This window comes from Lissotriton helveticus, chromosome 4_1 (assembly GCF_964261635.1).
Source record: "Lissotriton helveticus chromosome 4_1, aLisHel1.1, whole genome shotgun sequence".
In the NCBI taxonomy this organism is placed as follows: Eukaryota; Metazoa; Chordata; class Amphibia; order Caudata; family Salamandridae; genus Lissotriton; species Lissotriton helveticus.
Window position 1 is genome coordinate 363,015,100 of NC_136063.1, and position 13,505 is coordinate 363,028,604.

Consider the following 13,505-nt stretch of genomic DNA (forward strand, 5'->3'; position numbering starts at 1 on the left):
CGGGCCTGCGTCCGTGTTCTATCGCCCCAAGCAGGGAAGTCCATCACGGTGGTGATTGGTCTCCCCTGCGTTTTGGCTGGAAGGGGGTTATGTTGGACTTTGGCCCTTAGGGCAGGTTCACCCCTAGACTTTTTGCGTGAAATGGTGACCTGGCAATGGTGATTTTTGGGATTCTGCGCACTTTCACTGTGTCCCAGTGGAAAGTGCGTGCGCACTCTGAGTGCATGTGCTGAGCTAGGCCTGCCCGCCCATAGGAATGCATGGGGAATGTATGTGTCCCTGGTAGTTCCTGATGCGTGGGGTGTACAGGCTTGAGTCTGGTATGTGTGAACTTGTGTGAGTGAATGCTGCGCAACGGTGTATGCAGCATGTATGTGTCTAGTAGGGAAGCGCCATTTCTAGACATGGCTGTACGTGTGCTGTGAGGGTGCTGGCGTGTGATTGGCTGGAGCTGGCTGGCATGCCAGGCTCCAGGAAGTCTGGATGGGTCTGCCCGGTGGTGAGTGGGAGATTTGCATGAGTAATGTGTTGGAGGAGTGTACCTGTGTCCTGGATGGGCTGGGTTTTCCCCACACAATGCTGGCTCCGCCCCCCTGTGGTGTGTCTAATGACCCAAGCCCTGCCAGTGAATAGAGAGGGTGGTTGAGGTAAACAGAGTACTCAAGAACCAGCTGCGACTGGTTCCGCCCCCACTCTGCACCTTCAGACAAAGGGAAATACTGTATAAAAATGGGGCTGTGTCCCCACTGAAAGGGTTCTACTTTTGGATCCTTGCCAGAGGGGGCTGCTGCTGCTGCTGGGGCCAAGAGGACCGCCACTAGGCTTGTCTCCCTGCCTGGAGACCCAGTGTGCTGGCTCTGGCCCTGCCTTGCCCCTCTGCCTGCTTCCAGACCCTGCTGGAGCTTTTGCTTTTTGCTTAGAGTGCCTGGAGGCGCTCTTATTTGATTTATAGCGCTAGGAGCGCTTTCCTGGTGCCCCAGCGCTCAATAGCGCTTTGCTTATATTTCTAGCGCTAGGAGCGCTTTCCTTTGCTCCCAGAGCGCTTGGGAGCGCTTTATCGACATTGCCGGTGCCCACCCGGCATTGGAACTGACTTTGCCGATTTTCGGCATTAGCGAGTGCCACCTCGCTTTACTTTTAATTTGAGGGCCGGTGCCACCCGGCATTGCCCCGTGGAGATTTTATTGATTGAAGCCGGAGCCCACCCGGCGTTTTCCCGTGATCGCAGCCGAGGGGGAGTGAAAGCTGTTGCCGGGCCGCTGCCTAGAGCGACCCGGAAGTCCCGCCTCCTGACCCCCAGGGCCGCGCTGCCATTGGCGGCCCCGGCGGAAGTCAGGCGGAGGGGAGAGCGAGACAAAGCCAGGCGGGAGGCGAGAGGAGCAGCTGGCTCCGTCCTCGAGGCTCCAGAGTGAAGGGGAACCCGCCCGCGGTCCCAGCCGAGCCGCCGAGGAGCCGCCCTGCCACCCAGAGACCCGGTGAGTGTCTACAAAGGGAGAGGGGCGTCGGGACACATTGTCGGTGTCCGCCCCTCCCCCGTAGCGCGATCTTGCGCGCACTACTGTGTGAAGCCCGAGGGCTTCAGGGGGCATTGCGTGATTCCCGAGTCCCCCGTGAGGGACTCCAACGTGGGCATTCATTATTCATTTTGAGAGCCATGAGGCTCTGAGGGGGCATTCTGTTCTTTGAGCCAGAGAGGCTCCACGGGCCCCTTTTGTCACGAGCCCTGAGAGGCTCCAACGTCGTGGGGGCAAGTCTTGCTGCAGAGCCCTGAGAGGCTCTGGGAGGGCCATAATTGCTTCGAGTCCCCCGAGTGGGACTCCAACAAAGAGGGGCAGTCTTTCTTTGAGCCACGAGGGCTCCAGAAGGGGGCATAGTTTGTTTTGAGCCCTGAAGGCTCCACCAGTGGCCGCATTTTTACAGAGTCCAAGGGGCTCTTGGGGCATTTGTCTACAGAGCCTGCGAGGCTCCACAGCACCCAAGGGCATTGTTGGTTCTAGAGCCCTGAGAGAGGCTCAAAGGTGCCACGTTCGTGTTTAAGAGCCCAGCGAGGCTCAAGGGGCACATCTTCATTTCAGAGCCCTGAGAGGCTCCCTCCTTGCCCACATTGTTTTGACCAGAGCCTGAGAGGCTCCTCAGTGCCCTAACTTTCCCTGCACCAGTTGCCCAGCACTTTGTGGGCAACTGCCACGTTTAGGCCCTGACATTGGGACACAGGGACAGTCACAGGTGGTGACTGGTGAGTTTTTGCGCAACTGTGTTTTATTGTTACACCTCTGAATGAATGTTATGCATTGCATCATGTGTTTTCCTCTTACACCCCTACAGGTATTGTAATACATAGGTGGTTGTTTTCTCCCTAGTGCAGGTGGTGCTAGTGAGGTCCTGGTACCAGTAGTGACTGGTTGTGTGCTCTATTTTTATTGTGTGCTACAGTGATTTTACCTTCTAAGTGCTATTTCTGAAAGTGCTACTTCTGATTCCTGACAGTGGTCCAGGTGGCCCTGTCTTGTAAATATCCCCCTGTAAATTCTGCCCGTGCCTCTGGCACATTGTAAAGTGTGTGTTTTATCTAATGTGTTTTGGTGTAATACAAAGGCTATTTTTATATAACCTTGTGTGGAGTTTCCTTTGTGGTGGGCCTTTGGTTGTTGTTGCTGGGGTGCATGCGCAAATACTTAACTTACATCGCCTCCAAGTTTAGCCTTGCTGCTCGCGCCACGTTACCTAGAGGGTGAGTAGGGGTTATCTTGGTGTGTAACTCCCTTGCCCTGACTTGGGAGTGGTGGTCTCTGACTGACTTTGGCGAAAGCCCTGGCCAGCCAGGGATCCCATTTCCAACATACACCTAATTTAGTTTACTTATAAGTGTCTTGTAGAATGTTATAGCATATACTCAGGGCCTATAAATTAAATACTACCAGACAGCCTGCTTTAACTGCGATCTCTTGACTGGGGGTGAATTTTTGATTTGTTCTGCATTCCGGCCATCATTTTCTGGCTGATGATACCCCAAAATCAGTCACAGGATGCTTGTTTCTGTTCTATGGAAGATCTGGATTGGCATTTCGGGCTGGACTGTTCCTGTGAGGAGCAGAGTCAAGACTGATTTGCATATGGCTGGGTCAAAACTGGGGTGGCATGGCGAGCAAAATAAAGATAGATTAAACCCAGATCTTGTGATTGGGGGTGAATGTTTGATTTGCTCTGCATCTATCAAACTGGGGTGGCATGGTGAGCAAAAGAACGATGGATTAAACCCAGATCTCTTGCGTGGGGGTGAATGTATATTTTATTCAGCATTCAACCTGTCATTTGTTTGTTTGGGTAACACTTTTCACACTAAGTGGGATGGGTATGCCCAGACATGGGTCCCTTGCTCACAGCGCAATTGGATTAAAGCTAGTCTGCTGATATGCGATAATACCTCGCTACCGGTCTAAGGATACTTGTTTTTGCTCCAGGGAGGACCTGGCTTGGCCGTTCAGGCTGGACTGTTCCCATAAGGAACAGGGTCAAGACTGATTTGCATATGGCTGGGTCTAAATTGGGGTGGCATGGTGAGCAAAAGAGCGATCAATTTAACGCAGGTCTCCTGACTGGGGGTGAATGTATGATTTATTCAGCATTCAGTCCATCATTTGTTTACGTAATACTTTTAGAAAGTTGGCATTTTCTTGCCTTGTGCCACATAACTCGTTTTAATTGACCTTGTGAATTCCTCCCAGACAGTCACATAATAGGGGGATTAGGTGTGCCTCTATGGGCCATCTGCTGTCAGGATGAGAGTGGAGCTAAGCTCAGTCTCACTTGCAACTGAATAGGGTGTGCTCTGCCTCCATAAAAAGGGCATAATAAACCCACATCGTTACTGCAGACAGCGTTGAGGCAGGGCAGAGGAGGAAGACGTTTCCATGCACTTCACAGACACTGTCTACAAGCTTCTCCCACCTTTCAGAAGGAGGGAACCTGGAAGGACTGCTACCCTGCTGAACTGCTGCTCTGGAAGACTGCTGCCCTGTTGGATTGCTGTGCTGTTGTCTTGCTGCTTTGAGTGCATGAGCAAGAGTTACAGGCCTTTTTAATTCTTCTACTCAGGCTGTAATTCCAGGTCTTTTTCATTATAGAGCATTACAGAGGTTGAATGTCGACAGTCTGAGGAGAGGTTTAGGGTATGGAGGTTAGAATGTTCTGCCAAAGAGACAAGAGAGGAGTTGATATAGTGGTTGAGCAATTGAGAGGAAGAGAATGGCCAAGCCATATGTATTGTTAACCTTCTTGTTTGGAATAGTTCATGGTGCAAGACTGCTTTGAAGTCCATTCAGAAAAGACTCAATAGTGATTAAGGAAACGTAGGCTCCAGGAATACAAAGCAGTATATGGGTGCATAAAAGTCTGAGTATTTTGCTGTCTGGAAAAAACTTTGGATCCCATTGAAGCTTCTGCAGTACAGTTGAGTTATCTCTTACAAAGGCGGAATACCTGCCTAGGGACAGACGAGAGGATGGGAAGAGCAACGCGCGACTGCGGGGCCAGTCACGCAGAACCCTTCCAGGACGCCAACAGATTTGTTATTGCTTCACAACAATGGGATGCTCTCTGGAGCGGCTCACTGGGAGACGCCTGCTACATTAGCATTAACGTGGGGCCGAGGACTTTGAGTTATTTCTGTTCATTGTAAAAAAGAAGCGTCAACCTTTCGGCAGATTCGTGTGGGCTGCTCTCAGTGAAAAGAAAAAACAAGCATGGCCGCGAAGTAAATACAAGCATTGTCCATGAAAGTGATCACAATCGATGTGAAAGTGATCGTGATGACACGCTAAAACACGCAAGGGATGCACGCGCAAGAGCACCTGCTTGTTCCGCGTTCTAGCAAGTGGGAGCACTTCCCTAAGCAGCTACTAAATGTCTCTCTCCGAGCAGCGCTTGTGCGCTGACTCAGCAAGACCTAAAATGGAATACGGCAGGTTTATATTGAATTTTGTGTTCTAATTCTGGTTCTGGAATTTTGAGTGTTCCTAATGTGCAATAAAAAGACTTGGTCATAATACAAGCCTCTGTTTCTTTAACAAAATCCACATTTTCCTACCATTAAAACTTGGAGTTCCTACATTCTTCCAAAACGTCTCTATTTCTGATGGTATACTCTGGTTTCACATCGTAATCCCAAAAGTGCCACCCCTCACCAACATCACTAATGACCCCAGTAATGGTAATTCGAGAGGTGAGGGTTTATACAGGAAGAAGGTATTAAAATCCAGGGCACTCATAATCAGAACCTAGGCTGTACTATGAAGGGTCGTAGGGTCATAACGTAGCTACAATCACAGGAATGGATGTGTGACAATTCACTCAAACAGTGGGAAAAGATTTGAAACTAGAGAAAGCAGGAACAAAGAAACAAGAGGGTGGCTATGTGGCGCTGAGGAAGAATTACTAAATTGAATGACTAGTAGGACGTGGGCAGTGTTAAAGAAGTTGAACATCTGAAAATGGAAAACAAAGTGCTGACTGTGTTGGATTGGAAAGAAACAGATGACTTTGCGCTTCTGAAGAATGAAAAAGTAACAGGGTATTGCTTATTTATATAGAAGTTATAGTTATTGCATCGCTGTCATCCTAGATGGTGGATGAATAGAGAAGCTGCAGAATTGAGTATGGTAATGTCAGCCATTACCATGTAAGGGATGAGGGAATTCAGTGGGAATGTATGGCAGAAGGTCAATTTGAAAAAGTGAGAATATCTAAGTCTGACAGCAGAGTAGAATGCTAAACGTGGGTTATCAGACAAAAAAGTAGTAGATGTATGGCCCTGCATGGTAGGCTGGCACCTGTGGTGGTAAGGGTATGCCACTGTTTACTATGTGAAACAAAATAATGTTTATATGGCTGTGTAATACTGGACAATGGTGCTTTGATGAGAAGAGATGGGAAACACCATTTACAACAAAGTCTAGACCAGGCACTACCTTTAAAATTTGGTCTGTACAACGACCCGTCTTTACCACTGCTTTTCTTTACCACGTAGGTCTTTACAACCACTTGCCATAGGGGAAGTCTTTACAACACACAATCACTTTGCCTTAGGGGAAAGTGCTGGACTTTGGAGAGGTATAAATTACTATTCCAACACCAGTCTGCACAACTGAAGGGAAAACATTGGACTTCTAAGTGCCGTTTCCCCTAAGGCAAGTAAGTAAAGACTTGCATTGTAAAGGAATGTAGTGGTAAAGAAGGGTTGTTGTACATACCATGTTGTAAAGGTACTGCTTGGAATAGATATTGTGGTAAATGATGTTTCCTGGCAGGAATGGAGAAGGGAGGGATGGGTTGTAAGTTTACTGTGTAGAACTATATAATGCTGATGTGATTAGGCTGAGATAAGAACTGACAGAGTGATTCTAAGTGCTATGAAATGTGTGACTTGTGAGTAGCATTATTTTTCGTGTTTCTATTTTCATAGTGTGAATAGCTAGACTTAGAAAATTGGGCAAATGCACAAGTGAGGAATAGACGGTGTGTATGTGCTTGTGTGTGTGTGTGTGTGCGTGCATGAGGGAGTTTAAGTGATTTGCCCAGAATCACATCAACTTTGGTTAAGTGCAGTGGCCAGGAATAGAACACAGGTCCCAAGACTCCAAAGTCAACAGCTAAACCTATGGCAGAGAAGACAGAAAAAAGAGCTTCATTCTTCAGCGTAAAAAGAAAAAGCCCGGGTGAATCACCCTTAAAATAATATATCAGCACTAGGCTTTTTTCTCAATGTTTCATTCATAAATTAATGTGGATGTCCACCTTACCAATTTGATCAAAAATATTTGTGTAAACTTTCAAACCCCCTTACAGTACACTTTATAGTCATATTCTTTATGTTTCTATGCCTATAGGATCAGGTATTCTTGGTGGTTTATATCTTAACTTGGATTTGACTTAATCAGTTCAAATGTAATCACGTAGGTATAGAAAAAAAACCAACCAACAAGCCTCTTTCGAAGCAACTCTCCAGTCGTACGGTTAACATCCAAAGATATCATTCTGCCTAAGCTTAAATTATCAAAGCAATAAGAGGCATTATAATGATTGAGAGTTCTACAGCATGTCACGTACACATATGGCTTTAGCTTCTCTCGTTAATATTTCCTACAGTGCAGTAGTGTTTCACAACCAGGGTTTTAAAGTATTTTTATATTTCTTATATGTTTTCCATGTGTCATATGTGCAGACTTCTTCGTAGATGTTTGCAAAGAAATGGCACACCACAGAAGCTACCTTATATTGCTCTGTCATTGTGCTTGCGATCTTTATTTTAAGAGACCACAGACTAATTGAAGTCACTCATGCGATCTATTTTTGATCGTACTGCCACTGAAAACATTATTAGTAGGGCTGACACATGAATGTGGACTTGTTTGTGGGAGAGAGCACCAACTGATCAACAACATTAAATTTAGATAGAGTAACATATCACCTTTTTTCAGCGTCATTATTTTTTCTATATAATTCAATAAGTCTAATTTTATAATTCAATGTGTATTGAATAATTAGATTTAATTATTTTACATACAGATGCAGTAGCATGCAATGATGGTGCTCATACCATTCCCTAAGGGTGCCAATAGACCCCCATGAGGAGGAGCTTTGGATGTTACCTGTTGAACCTGCCCCTGATGATCTCTAACAAAGTTAAGCAGGCATAGAGATTGATGGAGATCTGGGAATCTTGTTTTTTTTCTGGACCACTGTTATGCACTTTAATGACATCTTTGTAATTTGAAATGCTACTACTAATGTCATTAACTACTGCATATGCACCTGTTTACATTGATTTGATGTGAAAATATTGTTTTACTTTTACTTGTTTTCAACCATTATCCCCTCATTAGAATTCAGAAAAAAATATTTTCTTTACATCTATTACAAAGATTTTCATATTAATGATATATATAATTGATGAGACCTCCCGCAACTTCCCAGCTGCAACTGGACCTACCAGGACATGCAACTTGACTTGCCTGTTCCCATCTGGCCTCTGGTAGATTGACTTCCTGATTCCCAAGAGGTGCCTTACAAGGTCCTGGACGTTTGGTTGGCACCAGAGTGTACTCCTGCACAAGAAATGTGAAAATCCTCCCGTTTAGGCATATGCAGACTGCAAACTGGCCCATTTGTGCCAAGACTATGCCACTTGCCAAGACCATGAACACAAAGTACTGAAGTGAGACCTGCTCTTTCAACTGAAAATGACAACCAGTGACCACCGGCAATGTGAGACCTGCACTTCGTGCTACAACAGGCGAAGCCTGTGATGACTGCAAACGCTACAGCAACAACTGTCTGTGACGCCGGACTGACTATCTGCGATACAGTGTTGACAGTCCGTGATGGCCAGCCTCCTTCTCACAGCCTCCTACAATGCACAGAGAACTCTTTGCACTGGTTTTAAGGGGCAACATTGTGTTACTTATATTTTATTTTGTGTATCTGCTCACGGTATACAACCTTTCCAACGAAACTTTTACAACGACCTACCATTACAACGCATCTTTTACCACGCAAACTATTACAACGCATTGCTCTGGGGGGCGCTCTAGGATAGGGAATAGGTTAATTTACTATCCAATAACCTTCCCTACTATCCACGGGGACTGGAGTTGGAATAGTAAATTAAACTATTCACTATCCAGCGCCTAAAAGCATTATGCGTTGTAATGGTATGCGTGGTAAAAACCGCATTGTAAAGGTAGGTGTTGTAAAAGTATGCGTTGTAACGTCATACATCCCTGCTCACATCCCGGCGCTCTGCATGATTAGATGCAGGCGCTTTGTTTTTTAAACTCACCGACATCCAGGACATTGGTGTCTCGATTTTTAAAAACGTAACGTTTGTTGTGTATAATATTACTTGTTGTGTGGTCTCCTCTGCCCCGGTCCATCGCGGCTCTTATTGCCGATTGCGTGGAGGGCGGCTCTCCTACCGCGGCTCTTCGTGCCGGTTGGGTGGAGAACGGGCGCCATATTGGGGGTAGCCTGAAGGGCGCTCAGACCGGAGTCAGCAGTCCAGCTGCTCGAGGCTGATCCCCATAAAGCGGCAGATTTTGCTGGGCTCTCTGTGGCTAATCAGGTTGGTGGCAGCTCCTGGTTCCCACTGGGGGCATCGCACTTTCAAGGGGCAACATTGTGTTACTTATATTTTATTTTGTGTATCTGCTCACATCCCGGCGCTCTGCATGATTTGATGCAGGTGCTTTGTTTTTTAAACTCACCAACATCCAGCACATTGGTGTCTTGTTTTTTAAAAACGTAACGTTTGTTGTGAATATTATTACTTGTTGTGTGGCCTCCCCTGCCCCGGTCCATCGCGGCTCTTATTGCCGATTGCGTGGAGGACGGCTCTCCCACCGCGGCTCTTCGTGCCGGTTGGGTGGAGAGCGGGCACCATATTGGGTGTAGCCTGAAGGGCGCTCTGACTGGAGTCAGCGGTCCAGCTGCTCGAGGCTGATCCCCATAAAGTGCACATGTGTCCTCGGACTCGCAGCGGACGAGCGCAGCGGGCGCGACGATGGCGCGCTGAAGGTGCGCCTAAGGTAAGCCCGTCTGCACCCGTCCGCGGCTGGCCGGGGCTAGGGGCACCCAACTCTGCTCATTCTGCCAAGTATACTGCCCTCGAGCTGACTCGTTTGCACGCCCACTGGCCCCTTAGTCCTGCCGTACGACCTAAACTAAACACACTGGGGCTGTTTTGTCCCAGACAGGTCTTCCCGGAGTTTGATTTTCCTTTGGCCATGGCACCTCCCTTGGGCACTCAATCTTTCCCGGGTGCCCCCCCCTCTCCACCAAAGGGACTGTTAATTCTAAGTTTACCCTGAGCTACCTGAACACCCGCTCGATGGTTAAGCATCAGCTGGAAATCTTCCAACTTCTGGATTCTGAAAAACCCGACCTGCTGTTTATTACCGAGACATGGCTCAATGAGGAATCCTCCCCAGACATCCTTGCTGCGACCCCGCCAGGCTATTACATTCTCCAAGCTAACAGAGCCTCGGGTAAGCCGAGCGGTGGGGTGGCAGCTATCATCAAGCACCCCATCAGATTTTCCTCATTGGCTGTGGACGGTATACCTCTGGTCGATTACCTTATCCTTAAACTGGAGTCCCCAGTGGTACCTCTCATCTGTGTCCTGGTTTACCGGCCCCCTCAGCACATGCCCAACTTTCCGTCCATGTTTGGTGACATGCTCTCTCAGTTGGTCATTAATAATTCTAAAATACTAATCTTAGGCAATTTTAATTATTGGCCCTCCGATGATAGAGAGAGTGTGTGCTCTTCGACTTTCTCTGACTTTTTAACGGGCATGAATTGCTCCCAACATGTCAAATCGGCAACCCATGTTAAAGGCCATATCCTGGATCAGGTATGGAATGTTTATTTAGATATTTCTACTCCTCTTATCCTCCCCTGTCCCTGGTCGGATCATTTTATCATCACTTTTTCTTTTATTGTTATTTCCCAAACCAGTCGGACGCTGGAGAGCAATCTCCCAGCCAGGAACCTTAGCGAATTTGTATCTTTACTCAGAGCCTCTCCTCCTCCCGACTGTGACTCTTTAGACACTCAAGCCTTAGGCCTAAATCGTTGGCTTGAATCAGCTTGCGACATCGTAGCTCCCCTCAAACAGGTCAGACTAAAATGCCCTCACGATGCACAAAGATGGTTCTCTGAGGAGCTCAAAGGCATGAAGCTTAGACTTAGGCAGGCTGAGCGCTGCTGGCGATGAGATTACGCCTTTGATAAAAAGCTGGTATTTACGACTCAGCTCAAAGAGTATAAGCTAGCCATTCTGCAAGCTAAAACCTCTTATTTCTCCAAGAAGATTGTAGAATCAGCCTCTAAAGCCAAAGACATCTTCTCCATTGTTGAGGAACTGTCACACCCAGATAGGGTTACTATTAAACCCCTCCCCTCCCGGGAGCTCTGTGATTCCCTAACCAGTTTTTTATCGACAAAATCATGAAAATTAAAAACAGTATTTGCTCTTCTGCCATCCCCGACCCTATCACTTCTGCTGTTACTCCGGTTACTCCCAACCCTCAGCTGATTACTCAGATACCCCCGATCTCAGAGAATGAGTTCCTGGCTCTGCTGAATAAGGTTGCTTCTGGCTCCCCTACTTACTGTTGCCCCCCACGTCCTGCGTGAGGCTTTTGCCGCTTGCACCTCCCCTCCTTTGACACTCCTGAATAACTCACTTAAAATGGGACTGGTGCCCAGCTCTTTTAAAGTCGTCGAGGTGGTGCCTATCCTTAAAAAGCCCAACGCTGATCCGTCTGTTATGAGTAATTTCCGCACCATCTCCTTACTTCCCTATCTCAGTAAAGTCCTCGAGCCCCACGTCACCAACTCTCTGAGCTCTTTTATCGAGCGTTCACAGTTCCTCGACTCCCAACAGGCCGGTTTTAGACCCGCCCATTCAACTGAGTCGGTCATTCTCTCAGTGATGGAGGAGCTGCGGAGGGAAACAGACCTTAACATCAGTCAGGCCTTGGTGCTCCTGGATCTGTCGGCCAGCCTTTGACACGGTCGACCATGATATTTTGGTTGGCCGTGTCAGGGAGGCCGGCATCCAGGGATCTGCCCTTAATTGGGTTTTCTCCTTTTTGAGCAACCGTTATCAGGCTGTCCGTCTCTCCCAGTTCTCTGCTGAGAAAGTTGGGATGACATGTGGTGTCCCACAGGGCTCTTCCCTTTCCCCTCTTCTTTTTAATTTGTATCTTACCCCCCTCATCCGGTCTTTACGAAGCAGCAAGGTCACCGCATTTAATTATGCGGATGACATTCAGCTGGTCTTTGACATCGACTCATCGGGCCAGTCTATTTATAATTTTCAGTCTACCCTGTGTCACATCAGTGACTGGATGGGGGCAAACCACCTCAAACTTAACCCCGATAAGACCGAGTTGGTTCATATCGGGGGTGCAACTAACCCGTGGAGGTCTAATTTTTGGCCTACAAGTTTGGGTCTTCCCCCTCTCCCTACTAATTCAGCTAAAAGTCTTGGGGTGATCATCAGTAATGATCTTTCGATGAAGCCCCAGATTAATGCTGTAGTTTCGACCAGTTTTTTTCATTTACGTAAAATCCGTAAAACTGCCCGTTTCCTTACTACCGACGCCCTTACCTTGACCCTATTGGCTTTGGTCATTTCTAGAATAGACTACGCCAACTCCCTTTATGTTGGTATTCCTGTCTATCAACTGAATCGACTACAGTTGGTCCAGAATCAGGCTGCACGGTTAATTTTCCACCAGCCCAGGCACCAGCATGTGCGTCCCCTATTGAAGACCCTCTACTGGCTCCCTGTAGCGAACGCTGCTATTTTAAACTAGGCTGCACCATCTTTAAAGCCCTAGCTGACCTTGGCCCGTTATTCATCTCTTCTTTACTTCACCATTATGCTCCCTCCCGCAATCTTCGTTCTTCCCACTTAGCCCTACTTAAGACTCCTGTTTTTAAATGCAAGAAACACGGAGGGCTCGGATTTTCCTTCCTTGCCCCGTCCTTCTGGAATGCACTCCCCCCAGAATTTAGGCTTACTGTTTCCTACACCCACTTTAGGTCTCTTCTTAAAACCCATCTGTTTCGCAAAGCACACAACTGAGTCCCCCCCTGATCTGCTGCCATATGCTCCACTGGCTCACAGCGCCAAGAAACCGTCAGGTGTTATCTGCCCTTTACAAAAGCCTTTACATAACATAACATAATATATTTATTAATTGAAAGTAACTTTTTAGTGGGACTAACCTGGTCTGTGTATTTGACCCACACTCCATCACTGTCCACCTAAACTTATGACTTTCCCTCGTCTCGAATGACCAGATGACCACAAGTTGCACCATGTGATTTTAACCAATATTTTCACATAAATCTTTCAAATTGAATATTTCAAGTTCTACTGATTGGATTCTTGTCATTATGCTATCACTTTATTTATTAAAATGTACTCTATGTCGCTAAATTGGTTTGGGATTTTTCCTGCTATGTTTTCACTTTATCACTGTTTGAATGCTGCACACATACTTTACACATTGCCTCTAGATTAAAAAAAAAGCGTGTTTGTTTTGTTGAAAGCTACCAGAAGATTAAGCACAGGTTACTTTAGTGACTTTTTGTGGTTCACCCTGACAAGCATTGTGGTTCTACCCTGAGTGAGGCTTCCTCCCTCCTCAACCAATAACCAATGACTTGCAGTTGCTTTCTATGCATCAATTTTGAGAGATTAACCTTCATCTATTGCTGACTCCTCTGCTTGCAAGAGCTAATGTTGTACTTCAAATTCCCATTGTAGCAAAATGTGAAAAGACCAACATCAGGGCACAGAGCACCAGATCACGGGAAAATGGGAGGCAGCTGTAAACAAGTAAAGTCAAGCAATATGCCTTGTTTTTTATGTATGAAAAGTTCATTTTAAGTGTGTTCACATTGCAGGGATCTTTCTTTAATGTTCCAGTTTT

General features: G+C 46.8%; 1 protein-coding gene across 1 annotated transcript in view; it reads right to left on the reverse strand.

Annotated features, from left to right (window-relative positions):
- The window catches only part of LOC144827999 (fibrocystin-L-like), a 1,093,512-nt gene that overhangs the window by 927,405 nt on the left and 152,602 nt on the right, over window positions 1–13,505 (reverse strand). The gene's annotated exons all lie outside the window — the stretch shown is intronic.